General features: G+C 43.5%; 1 protein-coding gene across 1 annotated transcript in view; it reads right to left on the bottom strand.

The window, feature by feature from the left end:
• The window catches only part of LOC144784068 (uncharacterized), a 1315621-nt gene that overhangs the window by 479782 nt on the left and 816161 nt on the right, over nt 1-19678 (bottom strand). The window lies entirely within an intron of this gene.

The following is a 19678-nucleotide window of genomic DNA, read 5'->3' as shown; positions in this document are numbered from 1 at the left end:
TTTAAATGCTAATTCCTAACTATATAAGGCCTGAAACCTATGTTTTTTTCAGTGAATTTCAAAGGTTTTTTAAATGCTAATTCCTAACTATATAAGGCCTGAAACCTATGGTTTTTTCAGTGTTTAAAAAAAAAAATTGATTGGTTAACTGGCTTATTAAGTGTATCTTAGTGAATACATATATTAGCGAGTAATGTTTAAATATTTAAATATATGCATGAGTGATGTAATATGTGACGTCATCAGCAGTGCATTGCAGACGTGCAAGTTATAGTGAGTCCAACTAACTATAACGTGGGAATTTCAATGGTTTTATGCGAGTAAAATTTCCAGCTAACTATAACTGGTGTGAAACCTATGTTTTTTTTAGTGAATTTCAAAGGTTTTTTAAATGCAAATTCCTAACTATAACTGGTGTGTAACCTATGGTTTTTTCAGTGAATATATATATATATATAACATTTCTATGGCAAAATGAAACCCCTCATTTTGTTCCTTTTCAAATTAAATGTATTAAGTGTTACCACTTTATTCCAATCAAGAGGACTTCAGGTATGCCATACTTTTGTCATAAGTAAGACTGTTAGCGTTCTAGTTGTTCTTTAGAACACTCTGGGACATTCTGTCATTGGGCTATAGTTGGGCTACATCTGGCTGATATTTAGGCTACATTTGGGCTCTTTTGTCTTCGGTGGCCATCTTGGGAGACTGCATATCAGAATTCTTTTAATGAAATATAAGAGGATTTGAGAAGTCACTCAAAATGTGCCCTAATTTCTCTTTCTCCAGCACTAATCATAATTTCTATGGCAAAATGAACCCCCTCATTTTGTTCCTTTGCAAATTAAATGTTTTAAGTGTTAACACTTTATTCCAATCAAGATGACTTCAGGTGTGCCATACTTTTGTCATAAGTAAGACTGTTAGCGCTCTAGTTGTTCTTTAGAACACTCTGGGACATTCTGTCATTGGGCTATAGTTGGGCTACATCTGGCTGATATTTGGGCTACATTCGTTTTTTTTTGTCTCTGGTGGCCATCTTTGGGCTACATTGGGCTACATTGGGCTACATTTGGGCTCTAACATATATATAGCCCAATGTAGCCCAATATATATTTTTTCAAAGTTAATTTTCGTAAAAACCACTGGAGCACATATCTTGAGACATAGCAAAGGCACATCGGGCTACCAGTCCCTACAATTTTGCCAAGTTTGGTGGAAAACCATTCAGCCGTTCGGGTTAAAAGTGAGTCCAACCGCCCTATGGAAATTAACATGGGGAAAACACGTTTTGGGACCCCCCTTTTATCTCGGCCCCCGCTTGACAAATCCCCCCCAAACTTTCAGGGAAGGAGCGGAGCGCCGCGAGGCAAAGTTAAGGAACATTTCAGGAAGATTCCTCAACCGGCGCCAAAGTTATTCTCAATAGAATGTTGCGATTTCCCTATGGAAAACAATCCTAAATATATATACCTACTGGCTCTCGCCAGTAGGTAATATATATATATATATATATATATATATATATATATATATATATATATATATATATATATATATATATACACACACACACACATATATATACATATATATATATCCATCACAAAAAGCTTGCCTGGAATGAGGGAGCCACAATTAGGAAAATGAGATTTTGCCGCTTTTAATGATGATGCAAACAGCGAAAAAACAGCTTGCTGCCTCACAAGTATACTGTCCAGCCCTGACGCGTTTCGTGCCCTCTGCAGCACTTCTTCAAAGGGTTGAGGACTTACTGCGAATGAAACCAGTCCTTCATTCCTGCACTTGTTTGTACTTCCTAACCACCGTCTCAGTGGGCGTGGCCATAACCATGGCCCGATGGTTCTTGTAGTGCAAGGGTTTTCCTCCAGTGAGTTGGCTGTTTCATTCACGGTGCAAATGAAATAAAATCCCCAGTGGGTTGTGGGGTCAGTGTCACAGTTCAAATATACACATATAAATATATTTTTCATTTTGGAATGCAATCATAGGGATGGTGGTCTGCTTTCCTGTGCAAGTCGCCATTGCTTTGATTGCAGCCAATCACAGGGCATCAAAAATTGTGATCTACCCAATGAATAATACATAGGCAAGCTTGCAAAATAAAATAATGGTCACAAAAAGTCGGTCCCCAATTTGCGTCCAATTTTTACAGCCAGTTTCTACGTACATGTGGCCGGTGTATGTTGTTTCTAGGATATTTCATTTTAGGTCCCTGCATGAGACGTCTTATAGCCAAGGTACATAACTTACCAAAATTTCACATTCATTTGTATGTTAATTTAGAAAAGCGTTCTTTGTGTCCGCATTTGTATTTTATAATTGTGAATATTTATGGTGAACAGGATTGAGATATAGTGCCAACAATTTAACATGATTAACGTAGTTCTGATTTAATATCTGTTGCTTACAGAAAAAAAAGATTTTATAGCTTTATTGACTGATGGGCAAGGAAATTTGGAGAAAAAAGTTTGAGATCTAACTGTAAAATGGTGAAGTATAAAATAAATAGAGAAATAAAAACAGTGTACTTAATGTTAAAATTACTTTCTGTTCTCTAAAAATTTGCTTGGAGTCAAACGTTCATCTGATCAACAATTGAGCTGCTCTCCAACTTTGCAAATGTTAGCTCTGCTCTAATGTTTGGGACGTCACTGAATATATAATTGATGCGTTCATTATTGATATGGTTAATGTCATTCATTGAATTTGTGGTTACATCCATGTTGCCATCAGTGAGGTCATTGGCAGGTAACAAGGGCAATTAACATGCCCTATCCGCCTTAGCTGGTAAATTTGGTGATAGTGTTGCTTGTAGCCTTAAGATATTCTAAAATTCATTTATTTGAGTAATTTCTTTTACTTTAAACATTAACAACATTTCCTCCTCGTAATAACTTCGAAAACTCATTGACTAAATTCATTATGTTTAGTTTTTTTTATTTAATTACATACTATAAGAACACATAATCACAATAAAGACATTGACCAATGCAGCAGTCCGCATCCAATGGTACATAAGTAGAACAGAGATACAAGAGATCATGGTCTATAGATTGTGACAGTAAATAGGTGTTTTCGTATTGGTCTTCAGAAAGCAGACCACAGTTGCACATGACAAAAGCCCGTGTTTGGAAGCCTGGTCCACCAAGCGAGGACCTCTGCAGAAAGAGCAGACACAGTACATTCCCACGTGAAACAGCTTCATTTCTTTGTTGTCTGAAGGTTTTGTGGAACTAGTGAGATCATGGACACCAACATCCAATCCATATGACTGGATTTCTGCCCAGCGTTACTCTGAAACTTTACAACTGCTATTTATGCTTTCAACCAGTCCATGAACTCAGTTTTTTTCGCATTACTTCTTAAAAAGGAGTTAAATATCCAACTTCTTAGAAGAACTAATCACGATCTCTGAAAGCTCATTTATTATTGACCAATATCTAAATTACCCTTTTTGGAACAATAATCGAGAGGGCACAAAAGCAGGGTCAGATTTATCATCATGATTTAGCCAGAAACGCGGACAGCCATTCTCAAGTTGTCTATGCTTTGCTGCTCCTGGATCTCTCAGTAGCTTTTGATACTCTTGACCACATTGTACATCAGTTCTTGCAAGCTGTTCTGGGCCATTGATTGGCTGCTTTTTTCCCAATGGATGCCTGCAGTGTGTCTCAATTGGTACCCTGGTGTTCTCCTGCTCACGTGTGAGGCTGCCTTTCACAGAATGAGGCCTAATTTAACCGGCTAAGACTGAGTTCCTATTGGTCTCTACTGGTGTCACGGTCGGGTAACCCCTCCCCTTTGAAAAGAAAGGACCGGATAAAAACAGGAAGCCTGGTGGTCCTCCCCCCCTGAACATCCTCCCGTCATCTCTTTTCAGCCCAAGAGATGGAGCCCCGGACCGGAATCCATTTGGTTTGAAGAAACCCCTGGCACAGGGATATTCTCCTTTAAGGAAATTGATTCAGATGGGAGTCACACCTCAAAGGAAGACGTCAGCTGGAACATGCCAATCGGAAGGCCGCCGACCGATAGAAGAGGGGAAGAACCAGAAAGCAGGTCTCTCGAGGAGGAGAACGCAAGCGGCGAACCGAGCAAAGACGGGAGATACGAGCAGAGGAGGATTCTGAGCGCCTGGAGCAACCCCGACGACGTGGAAAACCGGAGGTCAGAAGAACTGCCTGGAGGCCAGCGTTCCCACCTTCTGCCCCGCCACACTCCCGGAGGAGTGTGGCTTTCCCAGGTACGCAGCCATGTGTCGGGCTGGGTAGGGAGGAGAGGGAGGGAGGAGGAGTGACCGCACAGTTGGTAATCCGGTTCAGTTGGTATCACCGACGGGCAAAACCCCTCTCCCCTCACGAGCACTCCCCCGTACCGTTTGATTGCTGGCAGAAGGGAGCACTGAGTTTTCCTCACACACTTTTCCCATGTTGTTGTAAAACATTGCGACTAAAGGCCTGATACCCGTCTTTCATTTCTTTTTATGTCTCTATGGCATTTGACTGTCAAAAAGATGGAAGAGCTGCAGAAAATCGTATCATAACAAGCCACCTGATCGCAATATGGCACCCGAACCCCTGATCAGAATCCGACAAGAGTAGCACTACAAAAGTACGTCATAGGCGAGGATCCAGACGCCTACTTCATGAACTTTGAGCGAGTAGCCAGAGCCTGTAATTGGCCAATAGAAAAGTGGCCTTTTTTCTTGACTCACTTGTTGACTGGGGAGACCCAAGTGGCCTATCAGGTGGCTCATCCCCTGGGGAACACCGCCTATGTGGAGGTGAAAAGAATAGTATTGGACCATTTGGGCCTCGAAGAGGAAGCTTATCGGCTCCGCTTTAGAAAAGATAAAGGACACCCAGGAGAAGACCCTCTTTTACAGGCTCAAATTCGCCGCAGACAAGTGGCTAAAACCAGATGAAAGCACCAAAGAGGACTTCCTTGATAAGATATGTTTGGAGCAATTCCTGGAAGCCCTCCCCTATAATACGCAACGATGGTTGAGGCAACATGCCAGCCTCAAATAACACTAAGGAAGGTCAAAGGGGAATATTTAATGACCATATACCAATATCGTCCCCAACATCATATGAAAAAACATTAGATATTGAAAGGTCAGTCAATAAAGCGTGCGCAAACTATCTATAATGAAGTGTTTCATTGGGGAGCAGTCACAAAGTCCACTGAAAATGATACAAAGTGACAATCAAATGATTCCCATCAGATACCCATCCTGTGCCGCCCTACATCATTTGGGATCCTTCAACCAAAGGTGGTGATGTTCAACCACAAGAGGATTAGGTGAACTGCCGCCCAATCACACGGAAGGGATCTCCAATCGAGTGAGTTACTATGGATGGCATAAGGAAGGTAAATGATTAGCAGTGCAACAAAAATTAAGTAGAATGATAATGTATAAAACGTGAGTGATATAAAATGGGTTATGAAAAAGGAAAAATGTATTTTAATAGTATCCTATCCACACCCAATAATAAAAACAGTGCAGAGTAGTGTTAAACAAATAACTACCCAGATGGTATGAAGGTCAACATGTTTCTGCGGAAAAACGGAGTCTCGAGATCTCCTCCTGCTTCATCAGGACCTCTATTAATTGCTACTGCAACAGTGTTTAAGAAAGTGAAAAAAGATATCACCTGAAATTCGCCAATTCAGAAGATCGCAGTAATCACCGTGGCAACCAGGGCACAAATAAAATAAAATGAAACAAATTTGACATTAGCGATAGTTTGCAAACCACATATCTTATGTGTATGATTATATATAGCCAATCATTATTGGTCACTGGGTCTCAAAAGGTAGGCATCTTAAATTAAATTACGTGCCATTATTATAGCAATTATATTTAGAAAAAACTAAATAGCTTCACTCACCCAAATTATGGGGAATAAACACCCCACCTCACCTGGCTACAGCGCAGGTATAGACGGGGCACCGCTCTGAGGAAAGGAAGAGAAGAGGAAACAAAAAAGGAAGGATACAGTAACTGTATAGGTTGCATCTTATTTTGGTCAATAGAAGGAAAGTTTTTAAAAAGTGGGCAATCTTTCTGGTGTAATGCGGTTGGTCACATAATCCACTAGCTAAACTCATGGCCTGTTGGTTAAAATCCTCAAGATAACAAATATGAGCACACAGAGGATGCTTAATCAACTTTACTCGATCCTATGAGCATAACATATATAAGTTTCACTGATAAGGCTTAAGTCACTTATCGCCATAACGGAGTCACAAACTGTGTCGGGATGTGTACACCCAAACTTTGTACCAGTATCATACTCCGTGGGTCCCTCGGACATCGCATTGCTGAGTATTTGATTTAGCCAATAGCGATCATAAAGGGGAGACCGCCACCAAGGCAAACAGTCCGCCCTCGTTCGCAGTAATGCTGAGTGCAATGCTCAAAAACGCATCTAACGCTTACCGGATTGATCGAAAAGTTGATCAACAAGTTATCAAGATATCAAGACCCCCGCTGCCCTGCTTACCTGTCCGTCGGTACTCCGGACATCCGTCTAGGCTGTCATGGAGGGAGGTACCTGACCGGACAGGAAGCAGGCTTTTGTATACCCTATGGGCGTGCTAGAGGTCGCGCGTAAATGGCGTCATTACGTTAGCCTACATGGCGCTTGTCAGGCCTGTAGTAGTTTGTAGTTCATAGCGTGCTGGAGGTCGCGCGTAAATGGCGTCATTACGTTGGCCTACGTGGCGCTTGACAGGTCTGTAGGGATTTGTAGTTCATAACAAATAATGAGCTCTGTCAACCAGACCCGGTATCTCATTGCGTAAGTCTTGGTCTCGAAGGTATCGCTTAATGTAAAGTAATTAAATAACTCAGTGCAGGGACAAGAGTAGTAGAAGTAAAGTAACATATCAAGATCACTGTGCCTTGCTTTCAATGGTACTCACAATATCGGGGCTGTTAAGACGAAAGTCTTACAAAATTTATAGGCATTCTGGGAAAAGTAGTTTCAAGTACGATCTTGATGATGTAGTTGTCCATACAGTACTAGAGTTATAAATCAACAGTAAAATGTTAGATCCAGTAGAATGGACAGCCTTTATGAATGATGGTCTCCCGTTTCCATAGACTCATGAAGTGTGACATAATTTGTTTGTTCTCACTTGTGCTCTACGGGATTAGAGTGTCTTAAGCGCTAATGCCAGTCAGGTGTGTGGCAATCTTGTGGCCGCATGATTGTTTTGTCAGTGAATACCAACCCATAGATACACGCTGTACTGCAAGGCATGCTAAACTTATTAACTAGGATGACACCTGGGTACTATATTAGAGATAGCGTGTGGAGATTAAAGGTTTACAGTGACATCCACGGAATGTCATCGTTCAATCCTGATTTGTGGGTTTGCAATTTGTACACCCACCTCTGTTCCCGTTTGAATAGGAACGTACTTATGTCTGCAATATGCACTGAAATTCTTGGTTGTTCCAGAACGCTCCATCTTATGTCTGTAGGGAGATGTTTTGCTGCTAAGAAATGACTCGTAAGTCTGGTGGCTGATTTGTTACACCTTATGGAGCTTTTGTGCTCTGATATTCGCAGCTTTACTTTGCGGGTTGTCATGCCGACGTACATTTTGTCACACGGACACTTAATCAGATAGATCAAATTTGCACTATTGCAATTGGTAAACTTGCGTTGTTCCCAAACTCGTTCCAACCCAATATCGATTGTCGTTGTTTTTGATGTCTGTGGACAAGCCGCACATTGCCCACATGGGTGGTGTCCTGTAACTGCAGGCATATCCCATAGAGTACCCACGGATCTTGGTATCTCACTCCTGGGTCTTGTATGGACAAGCCTGTCCTTCAGGTTTTGTGCTCTCTTATACGCGAAGAGCGGGAGAGGTAAAGTGTCTTGTCCTGTATTGAGAATACCCCAATGTCTCTTCACAATTTTAGTGATTTGATTGGAGAATGTGCCGAAAGTGCTCACGCAAGTCATGCGTTCGGTCTTAGGCTTTGGAGGCAAAATTTCAAGCAGACTGGCATGATTATTATTGGCAGCTCTTTTCTTGGACAGCTGAATCAATTTTTTCGGATATTCTTTTTGTGCCAAATCTCTGGATAGACGCTGAGCGTGTGTTTGGAAAGAAACATGGTTCGAGCAGTTCCTCTGTATACGCAAAAATTGCCCATAGGTCAAATTGTCCCGTAGGTACTTAGGATGGCAGCTGTGATAATTAAGCAAAGAGTTGCGTGCCATAGGTTTGCGGTAGAGTTCTGAGGCCAAACCGTTAGATGTTCCGTGGATAAGTAAATCCAAAAATGCCAGTTTCTGGGTATCGAATTCCATGGTAAACTTCAAGAAGCGATTCCTTTGGTTTAACCATTCGTGGAACTCTTTTAGTTGTATCGAACTCCCACGCCACACGACGAAGATGTCGTCGATGTAGCGTTTCCAAGTCCGCAGACACCCTAGATGGGGATTGGTGTCTGCGAACACATGCTCCTGCTCGAAGTGATGCACGTACAGATTAGCGAGGCTAGGAGCAAAAACGCTGCCCATACTGGTCCCGCTAATCTGTAGGTATAGGCTCTCCTCGAACCGGAAAAAGTTTTCAGTCATGGCTAACGTAGCCAGGGTCATGATCACACTGACTGGTGTTATAGAATTCAGGTCTCTAGCTGAAAGTAGTGTCTCAATGACTTCCAATGTCTCTGTTTGAGGAATGGACGTGTATAAACTTTCAACGTCAAATGCAACAATATATCAGTTTGTGTGTCAAAGTCAATACTGGGCAGTAGCCTCAATACATCCTTCGTGTCCATAAGGAAAGTAGGCATTTCTTGTACAATGGGTTGAAGGAACACATCGACAAAGGTCGAAAGGGGTTCCAGAAGTGAACCTATCCCCGATATTATTGGACGACCAGGAGGAGGGCGTTGGATTTTATGGATTTTAGGTAGCTGGTAATAATAGGGTACAATTGGATTAAGTGTGCGGAGAAATTGTCCCTCCTTAGGTGTGATCCACCCCTCACTAAGTGCCTCTTCGACTACATGGCCAATAGTTTTTGTTAATCTCTCAGTGGGATCTATAGAGAGTTTGCGGTATGACCTTGTGTCGTTGAGCTGTCGTAAGCACTCATCACGATATGTTTCAGCATCCAATATAACAATCGCGCCCCCCTTGACAGCAGGTTTGATGACAATAAGGGGATTGTCAGCCAGAGTCTTGACTGCATCTTGTTCCTGCCGCGATAAGTTGAAAAATGCTTTGGGTCTAGTCTTAAACAATTCTTGCAAATCATGGTCAACTGCCTCCTCAAAGGTCAAAACCTTCGGTGGTAAACCAATTGTAGTGGGATTGAAAGTTGACGGTTTCTTAAGACCTGTGTTGTCAAAGTTTGTCTGCTTGACTCCTTTCGATTTGTCCGCAAACATGTAATGGAGTCTGATTTTTCTGTAAAATTTGCCCATTTCAATCTGTGCTTGAAACGGGTCATTCACAGTGGTGGAAACAAATCCCAGACCTTTGTTCAGTGTGAGTTCCTGAATCTCGGTGAGAGGTTGGGTACTCAAATTCATAACTAAACTTGGGCTGAGGTCCCTGCTTGATCCTGCGGGATCTTTTTCCCGCTCCTCAGGTCCATGGTCTGAGGTTGAAGATTCCACCGAACTTGTCCCTGACGGAATGTTCTTTGTCGTCCTCTGCCTCTCCTGCCTGATCCTAAAAAAACTGCAGATAAGATATCAGTGGAAATTCAGATCCTAGAGGGTCAGATTAAAGCCACTGTTTCCTCATCTAAAGCTTTCTCCAAACAACAGGAGGACGGGAACAAAACAGCAAAAGAGTTTAAAGACTCCATTTTGTTCACGAAACTTGAAAAATTCAAGAAGGACCTAGCGAAGTTCGCAATGGACAAAGTGTATCCCTACACGAGTGAGGAGTATGTACCTCCAAGTAACATAAGAAATGGACAAAAGGGAGCATCCAATTATGGCAGCTCCAGCTCGGATGGGTTATCGAGTGATTCTGATAGTTCTACCTCTAGCAATACACCTTTCCAACAAAGGGGGAGAGGAAGTAACAGAAGAGGCTGGAGAGGTTTTACTTCTCAGCCTCAATATCCCCCTTGGTGGCAACCTATGACTTGGGGGCCCCCCTTTCCTCAGATGCCTAATCCATATGGCCCTCCACCACAACAATTTTTTGGAAATTATAACCAACAGCCTTTTTTAGGATCAGGCAGGAGAGGCAGAGGACGACAAAGAACATTCCGTCAGGGACAAGTTCGGTGGAATCTTCAACCTCAGACCATGGACCTGAGGAGCGGGAAAAAGATCCCGCAGGATCAAGCAGGGACCTCAGCCCAAGTTTAGTTATGAATTTGAGTACCCAACCTCTCACCGAGATTCAGGAACTCACACTGAACAAAGGTCTGGGATTTGTTTCCACCACTGTGAATGACCCGTTTCAAGCACAGATTGAAATGGGCAAATTTTACAGAAAAATCAGACTCCATTACATGTTTGCAGACAAATCGAAAGGAGTCAAGCAGACAAACTTTGACAACACAGGTCTTAAGAAACCGTCAACTTTCAATCCCACTACAATTGGTTTACCACCGAAGGTTTTGACCTTTGAGGAGGCAGTTGACCATGATTTGCAAGAATTGTTTAAGACTAGACCCAAAGCATTTTTCAACTTATCGCGGCAGGAACAAGATGCAGTCAAGACTCTGGCTGACAATCCCCTTATTGTCATCAAACCTGCTGACAAGGGGGGCGCGATTGTTATATTGGATGCTGAAACATATCGTGATGAGTGCTTACGACAGCTCAACGACACAAGGTCATACTGCAAACTCTCTATAGATCCCACTGAGAGATTAACAAAAACTATTGGCCATGTAGTCGAAGAGGCACTTAGTGAGGGGTGGATCACACCTAAGGAGGGACAATTTCTCCGCACACTTAATCCAATTGTACCCTATTTCTACCAGCTACCTAAAATCCATAAAATCCAACGCCCTCCTCCTGGTCGTCCAATAATATCGGGGATAGGTTCACTTCTGGAACCCCTTTCGACCTTTGTCGATGTGTTCCTTCAACCCATGGTACGAGAAATGCCTACTTTCCTTATGGACACGAAGGATGTATTGAGGCTACTGCCCAGTATTGACTTTGACACACAAACTGATATATTGGTGTCATTTGACGTTGAAAGTTTATACACGTCCATTCCTCAAACAGAGACATTGGAAGTCATTGAGACACTACTTTCAGCTAGAGACCTGAATTCTATAACACCAGTCAGTGTGATCATGACCCTGGCTACGTTAGCCATGACTGAAAACTTTTTCCGATTCGAGGAGAGCCTATACCTACAGATTAGCGGGACCAGTATGGGCAGCGTTTTTGCTCCTAGCCTCGCTAATCTGTACGTGCATCACTTCGAGCAGGAGCATGTGTTCGCAGACACCAATCCCCATCTAGGGTGTCTGCGGACTTGGAAACGCTACATCGACGACATCTTCGTCGTGTGGCGTGGGAGTTCGATACAACTAAAAGAGTTCCACGAATGGTTAAACCAAAGGAATCGCTTCTTGAAGTTTACCATGGAATTCGATACCCAGAAACTGGCATTTTTGGATTTACTTATCCACGGAACATCTAACGGTTTGGCCTCAGAACTCTACCGCAAACCTATGGCACGCAACTCTTTGCTTAATTATCACAGCTGCCATCCTAAGTCCCTACGGGACAATTTGCCCTATGGGCAATTTTTGCGTATACAGAGGAACTGCTCGAACCATGTTTCTTTACAAACACACGCTCAGCGTCTATCCAGAGATTTGGCACAAAAAGAATATCCGAAAAAATTGATTCAGCTGTCCAAGAAAAGAGCTGCCAATAATAATCGTGCCAGTCTGCTTGAAATTTTGCCTCCAAAGCCTAAGACCGAACGCATGACTTGCGTGAGCACTTTCGGCACATTCTCCAATCAAATCACTAAAATTGTGAAGAGACATTGGGGTATTCTCAATACAGGACAAGACACTTTACCTCTCCCGCTCTTCGCGTATAAGAGAGCACAAAACCTGAAGGACAGGCTTGTCCATACAAGACCCAGGAGTGAGATACCAAGATCCGTGGGTACTCTATGGGATATGCCTGCAGTTACAGGACACCACCCATATGGGCAATGTGCGGCTTGTCCACAGACATCAAAAACAACAACAATCGATATTGGGTTGGAACGAGTTTGGGAACAACGCAAGTTTACCAATTGCAATAGTGCAAATTTGATCTATCTGATTAAGTGTCCGTGTGACAAAATGTACGTCGGCATGACAACCCGCAAAGTAAAGCTGCGAATATCAGAGCACAAAAGCTCCATAAGGTGTAACAAATCAGCCACCAGACTTACGAGTCATTTCTTAGCAGCAAAACATCTCCCTACAGACATAAGATGGACCGTTCTGGAACAACCAAGAATTTCAGTGCATATTGCAGACATAAGTACGTTCCTATTCAAACGGGAACAGAGGTGGTGTACAAATTGCAAACCCACAAATCAGGATTGAACGATGACATTCCGTGGATGTCACTGTAAACCTTTAATCTCCACACGCTATCTCTAATATAGTACCCAGGTGTCATCCTAGTTAATAAGTTTAGCATGCCTTGCAGTACAGCGTGTATCTATGGGTTGGTATTCACTGACAAAACAATCATGCGGCCACAAGATTGCCACACACCTGACTGGCATTAGCGCTTAAGACACTCTAATCCCGTAGAGCACAAGTGAGAACAAACAAATTATGTCACACTTCATGAGTCTATGGAAACGGGAGACCATCATTCATAAAGGCTGTCCATTCTACTGGATCTAACATTTTACTGTTGTTTTATAACTCTAGTACTGTATGGACAACTACATCATCCAAATCGTACTTGAAACTACTTTTCCCAGAATGCCTATACATTTTGTAAGACTTTCGTCTTAACAGCTCCGATATTGTGAGTACCATTGAAAGCAAGGCACAGTGATCTTGATATGTTACTTTACTTCTACTACTCTTGTCCCTGCACTGAGTTATTTAATTACTTTACATTAAGCGATACCTTCGAGACCAAGACTCACGCAATAAGATACCGGGTCTGGTTGACAGAGCTCATTATTTGTTATGAACTACAAATCCCTACAGACCTGACAAGCGCCACGTAGGCCAACGTAATGACGCCATTTACGCGCGACCTCCAGCATGCTATGAACTACAAACTCCTACAGGCCTGACAAGCGCCATGTAGGCTAACGTAATAACGCCATTTACGCGCGACCTCTAGCACGCCCATAGGGTATACAAAAGCCTGCTTCCTGTCTGGTCAGGTACCTCCCTCCATGACAGCCTAGACGGATGTCCGGAGTACCGAAGGACAGGTAAGCAGGGCAGCGGGGGTCTTGATATCTTGATAACTTGTTGATCAACTTTTCGATCAATCCGGTAAGCGTTAGATGCGTTTTTGAGCATTGCACTCAGCATTACTGCGAACGAGGGCGGACTGTTTGCCTTGGTGGCGGTCTCCCCTTTATGATCGATATTGGCTAAATCAAATACTCAGCAATGCGATGTCCGAGGGACCCACGGAGTATGATACTGGTACAAAGTTTGGGTGTACACATCCCGACACAGTTTGTGACTCCGTTATGGCGATAAGTGACTTAAGCCTTATCAGTAAAACTTATATATGTTATGCTCATAGGATCGAGTAAAGTTGATTAAGCATCATCTGTGTGCTCATATTTGTTATCTTGAGGATTTTAACCAACAGGCCATGAGTTTAGCTAGTGGATTATGTGACCAACCGCATTACACCAGAAAGATTGCCCACTTTTTAAAAACTTTCCTTCTATTGACCAAAATAAGATGCAACCTATACAGTTACTGTATCCTTCCTTTTTTGTTTCCTCTTCTCTTCCTTTCCTCAGAGCGGTGCTCCGTCTATACCTGCGCTGTAGCCAGGTGAGGTGGGGTGTTTATTCCCCATAATTTGGGTGAGTGAAGCTATTTAGTTTTTTCTAAATATAATTGCTATAATAATGGCACGTAATTTAATTTAAGAGGCCTACCTTTTGAGACCCAGTGACCAATAATGATTGGCTATATATATTCATACACATAAGATATGTGGTTTGCAAACTATCGCTAATGTCAAATTTGTTTCATTTTATTTTATTTGTGCCCTGGTTGCCACGGTGATTACTGCGATCTTCCGAATTGGCGAATTTCAGGTGATATCTTTTTTCACTTTCTTAAACACTGTTGCAGTAGCAATTAATAGAGGTCCTGATGAAGCAGGAGGAGATCTCGAGACTCCGTTTTTCCGCAGAAACATGTTGACCTTCATACCATCTGGGTAGTTATTTGTTTAACACTACTCTGCACTGTTTTTAATATTGGGTGTGGATAGGATACTATTAAAATACATTTTTCCATTTTCATAACCCATTTTATATCACTCACGTTTTATACATTATCATTCTACTTAATTTGTGTTGCACTGCTAATCATTTACCTTCCTTATGCCATCCATAGTAACTCCCTCGATTGGAGATCCCTTCCGTGTGATTGGGCGGCAGTTCACCTAATCCTCTTGTGGTTGAACATCACCACCTTTGGTTGAAGGATCCCAAATGATGTAGGGCGGCACAGGATGGGTATCTGATGGGAATCATTTGATTTTCACTTTGTATCATTTTCAGTGGACTTTGTGACTGCTCCCCAATGAAACACTTCATTATAGATAGTTTGCGCACGCTTTATTGACTGACCTTTCAATATCTAATGTTTTTTCAACATGCCAGCCTCACCATAAAGGAAGTCATGGACATGGCAGCCACCTTTGCCCAGGCCCAACCATGCTACGGAGGCAGCGAAACCGAACGCACATACAGGCCCCTCCCAGGAAAATTTGTAAGGCCAAATTCTAAACCCGTCCATGAGACAGTAAAGAACAAGTACAAACCACCTGAAACCCCCCCTCCTAAAGGTCCCCAGTGCTACGAATGTGGAGACTGGGGACACATAGCACAAGCCTGTCCCAGAAGAAGAACTGGCGATGAACCCATGGGCATTGGTTGTGTACCAAGATCCGTTCTATACTCAGCAGAACTCAGACCTGCCTGCTATGTAAGTGTAAGGGTAAATCGGCAAGTAGTCAGGACGCTGCTAGACTCCGGTTGTTAACAGTCTGCCATCCAGAAAGAATTCATAGGGGCCAACCAAATTGTACAGGGAAATATGGTACATACTCGGTGCGTACATGGGGACGTAAAAACATATACCATGGCTCTGATAGATCTACATACACCTGACAGGCTGTATATTCAATCAGAGTAGGGGTAATGCCAAACCTACTGGAGGACCTCATCATAGGGACTGACAACCCTCAGTTCCTTGCATTATTTAGGGTGATACTATGGAACGAAGACCTGGAGACGGTAGTCGAGAAAAGAACTAAGAGTCCTCAGCCGGCGCTAATCACCCCAGAGCCATGGCTCTTGGCCAAAAACTTCAGGTTCGCACAAATTAACGATCCATCCCTTAAAAATGCCTGGCACTCCTCTTTAAAAGACAGACAAGATCCCCCCCAAGCGGCTCCTACTTCACAATACAAGGGGGTCTGTTATACCGCCTAGCGGACAAAAATAGTAAACCCCAATTGCTAGTCCCTGCAAGTTTTAGGGAACAAATATTGTTTTTTTCCCACTCCCCCCTGAACGCCAGACATATAGGCCGGGAGAAAACAACCCAGAATGTTTTAAATTACTTCTACTGGCCAGGAGTCTTCAATGACATAAAAAACCACTGTCTGGAGTGTGATACCTGCCAGAGGTTAAGCACATATAAACCACCGCCTGTCCCATTAAAGCCCTACTATTAATAGGAGACCCCTTCTCTCGCATAGGCATGGACCTGATAGGACCACTTCCCAAAACACGGAGAGGACATCAGTACGCCTTGGTGATAGTTGACTATGCGACCAGATATCCTGAAGCCTTCCCCTTAAGGGCTCCAACGTCTCAGGCTATCGCTGAATGCTTAGTTGAGCTGTTTTCCCGAGGTGGGTTTCCCAAAGAAATTCTAACAGACCAGGGAACTCCATTTGTTTCCAAACTAATGAAGGAAGTTAGCAAAATCCTCAGTTTAAGTCACATAAAGACGTCCGTATACCACCCTCAAACGGATGGTCTTGTTGAAAGGTATAATGGCACTATAAATAGGACTTAAAAAAATGCTAACCGTAGAAGGAAAGGAATGGGATCAACTTCTCCCCTTGGCCCTCTATGTCTTCCGTAGTCAAGAACAGAGTAGTTTGCGCTGCTCCTCTTTTGAATTACTCAATGGGAGAAAGCCCAGGACTCTCTTGGACCTGAGTCAGGAAGCATGGGAGAAAGAGGAGGAAGTGGATACCCGTCATTTTCTAGACTATACCCAGAACCTTCAGTCTAAAATTGGAAAGCTACAAAACCTGGCTTACTCACAGCTAGAAAAACCAGAAAGGAGACAAAAACATTTCTACGACAAAGGGAAAGAATGTAGAAGTTTAAGTCCCAGGGATTGGGAGGAAGGACCAGCTACAAACTACAGATGAAACCCGGAAAAATACAGACATATCACATCAACCTTTTAAAAAAATTGTTGGGGCCTATACCTAAATAGGTTGGGTTCACAGTTCCCATAGATACACCGCAGTGCACAATAGAGCAGCTAGTCGTCAATTCAGATCTCCAGAGCCAGGAAAGGTACGACCTAGACAACCTCCTACTCTCATATAGCTCCAGATTCTCGGACGTACCGGGAAAAACCTGCCTGATAGAGCATACTATAGATACCATACCTGGCCGAGTGGTTAAACAACGACCCTATAGAATACCTGCCGCCAGAAAAGAGGTCATACGTAAGGAAGTACAGAGCATGTTGGACCTAGGGGTTATTAGACCATATAAAAGCGAATGGTCCTCCCCAATCGTCATAGTCCCGAAACCTGATGGTTCCACACGGTTCTGTATGGACTTCCGGGCTCTCAATGCAATCTCAAAGTTTGACTCCTATCCCATCCCTAGGGTTTACAAGATGATAGAAAGACTAGGAGAGGCCCGATATATCACCACTGTCGACCTCACTAAAGGGTATTCGCAGGTCCCCCTCAAAGAAACAGTCAGGGAAAAAACAGCCTTCATCACCCCGGACGGGCTATATGAGTTCAACGTCCTGCCGTTTGGTCTTCACGGAGCACCGGCCACATTCCAAAGGCTCATGAATGAGGTGCTCCGTGACAACCAAGAATACGCCTCAGCATACTTGGATGATATTGTGATATACAGCCCTTCATGGGAAAGACATCTAATAGATCTTCGGAGGGTCCTGAACAGCTTGACCGAAGCCGGTCTTCACATAACCTCGAAAAAGTCGAGGGTAGGATTTGAGAAGGTCAAATACCTCGGCTATGTGTTAGGACATGGGCTGATAGAACCACAAGAGGAAAAAGGGAAAGCAATCAAGGACACCCCTTTTCCCTCTAGAAAACGTGAAGTCCGCGCGTTCCTGGGTCTCCTGGGGTATTACAGCAGGTTCATCCCCCATTATTCAGCGATAGTCACCCCCCTAACTGAACTACTTAGGAAAGGTGTGCCAAATAAAGCCATCACTCATCCCTCACCAGAAGCCGAAAGAGCCTTTAAACAGTTAAAAGACGCTATCACCTCCTCTCCGGTCTTGGTCTCCCCTAACTTCTCACAACCATTCCTCCTACAGACCAACGTCTCTGAAAACCGCCTAGGGGCTGTTTTGTCACAACTATCTTCCAAAGGGCTAGATCATCCAATACTGTTTATAAGCCGGAAACTTTTCCCCAGAGAACAAAAATATCCCACCATAGAGAAGGAATACTTAGCCATAAAGTGGGCAGTAGACAAACTGCATTACTATCTGGAGGGTACACATTTCACTCTCTATACGGACCATGCCCCTCTCCAGTGGCTGAGCCACAATAAAGGTCACAATCCACTCATATCAAGGAGGTTCCTCAGCTTGCAACCCTTCTCTTTTCATGTCAAACACCGTAAAGGTGTTGATACCAGGAATGCAGACTTCCTATCAAGAATACTTCCTCTCCCGAATCGGGAGAATCCAAAGGGGGGGCGGGAATGTCACAGGTTGGGTAACCCCTCCCCTTTGAAAAGAAAGGACCGGATAAAAAAACAGGAAGCCTGGTGGTCCTCCCCCATTGAACATCCTCCCGTCATCTCTTTTCAGCCCGAGAGCTGGAGCCCTGGACCGGACTCCATTTGGTTTGAAGAAACCCTGACACAGGGATATTCTCGGTTAAGGAAATTGATTCAGATGGGAGCCACGCCTCAAAGGAGGACGTCAGCTGGAACGGGCCAATCAGAAGGCCGCTGACCGATAGAAGAGTGGAAGAACCAGGAAGCAGGTCTCTCGAGGAGGAGAACACGAGCGGCGAATCGAGCAAAGACGGGAGATACGAGCAGAGGAGGATTCTGAGCGCCTGGAGCAACCCCGACGACGTGGAGGACCGGAGGTCAGAAGAACTGGCTGGAGGCCATTGTTCCCACCTTCCGCCCCACCACACTCTCGGAGGAGTGTGGCTTTCCCAGGTACGCAGCCGTGTGTCGGGCTGGGTGGGGAGGGGAGGGAGGGAGGAGGAGTGACCTCACAGTTGGTAATCCGGTTCAGTTGGTATCAACGACGAGCAAAACCCCTCTCCCCTCACGAGCACACCCAGTACCGTTTGATTGCTGGCAGAAGGGAGCACTGAGTTGTCCTCACACCTTATTCCCATGTTGTTGTAAAACATTACGACTAAAGGCCTGATACCTGTCTTTCTTTTCTTTTTATGTCTCTACGGCATTTGACTGTCAAAACCTCATTTTGCGGAGCCCCAACGCCGGTCCAGGAGAAACCCGCCCCTTCCCCAGTCTAGAGGTCTGAAATCCTTAAAGGGGGAACAAACGCCACAGAAGTCTAAAAGACGAGGAGAAAGGAACTGTATTTGCTCTCGCTCCGAACTCTTCTTTTCTCTGTTTATAATTAATATTTTTATTTTGTTCATAATTACCCTGGCTTCAGTAAAAAGACGGATTTATCGGAAAGTAAAACCCAGTTTACGCCACATTGGTGTGGATCTCTTTTCTGAGTCACCTCCACCGGAGCCCTCCCCGCTACAAGTGGATATTCCAATGCCAGAGTGCAGCTTTGTTGTCTAGTTAGGAAGGTCTTTAGTTAACCCCATGTTTGTTCATTCTGCTAAATCTTTAGTCTTTCTCTTGGATTTTAAGTTCTCACTTCTCACACATTTAGCCAAGAAAATGCAAGCAGATTAATTACCAATTATGATTGGTCAGAGACATAAAGCCTTTTCTCCCTCTGGGTAATTTTCAATCTGTGTAACAGACTCTTGTATTTTGTCATGTGGATGGTAAAAACCTGATGCTGCGAATCTTCCTACAGGTATCTCATTCCCTCTGAAAAGTATTTTCATCTAATAAGCAACCAGCTTATAGGCTTAGGGTAAGTTCCACATCATTACCATGATTACCATCTGTACCTCTAGAGTGTAACTATAAAAGTAAACTTGGGT

Source organism: Lissotriton helveticus, chromosome 10 (genome assembly GCF_964261635.1).
Source record: "Lissotriton helveticus chromosome 10, aLisHel1.1, whole genome shotgun sequence".
In the NCBI taxonomy this organism is placed as follows: Eukaryota; Metazoa; Chordata; class Amphibia; order Caudata; family Salamandridae; genus Lissotriton; species Lissotriton helveticus.
Note: the sequence above shows the minus strand (reverse complement) of the source record. Positions and strands in the feature narration are given on the sequence as shown.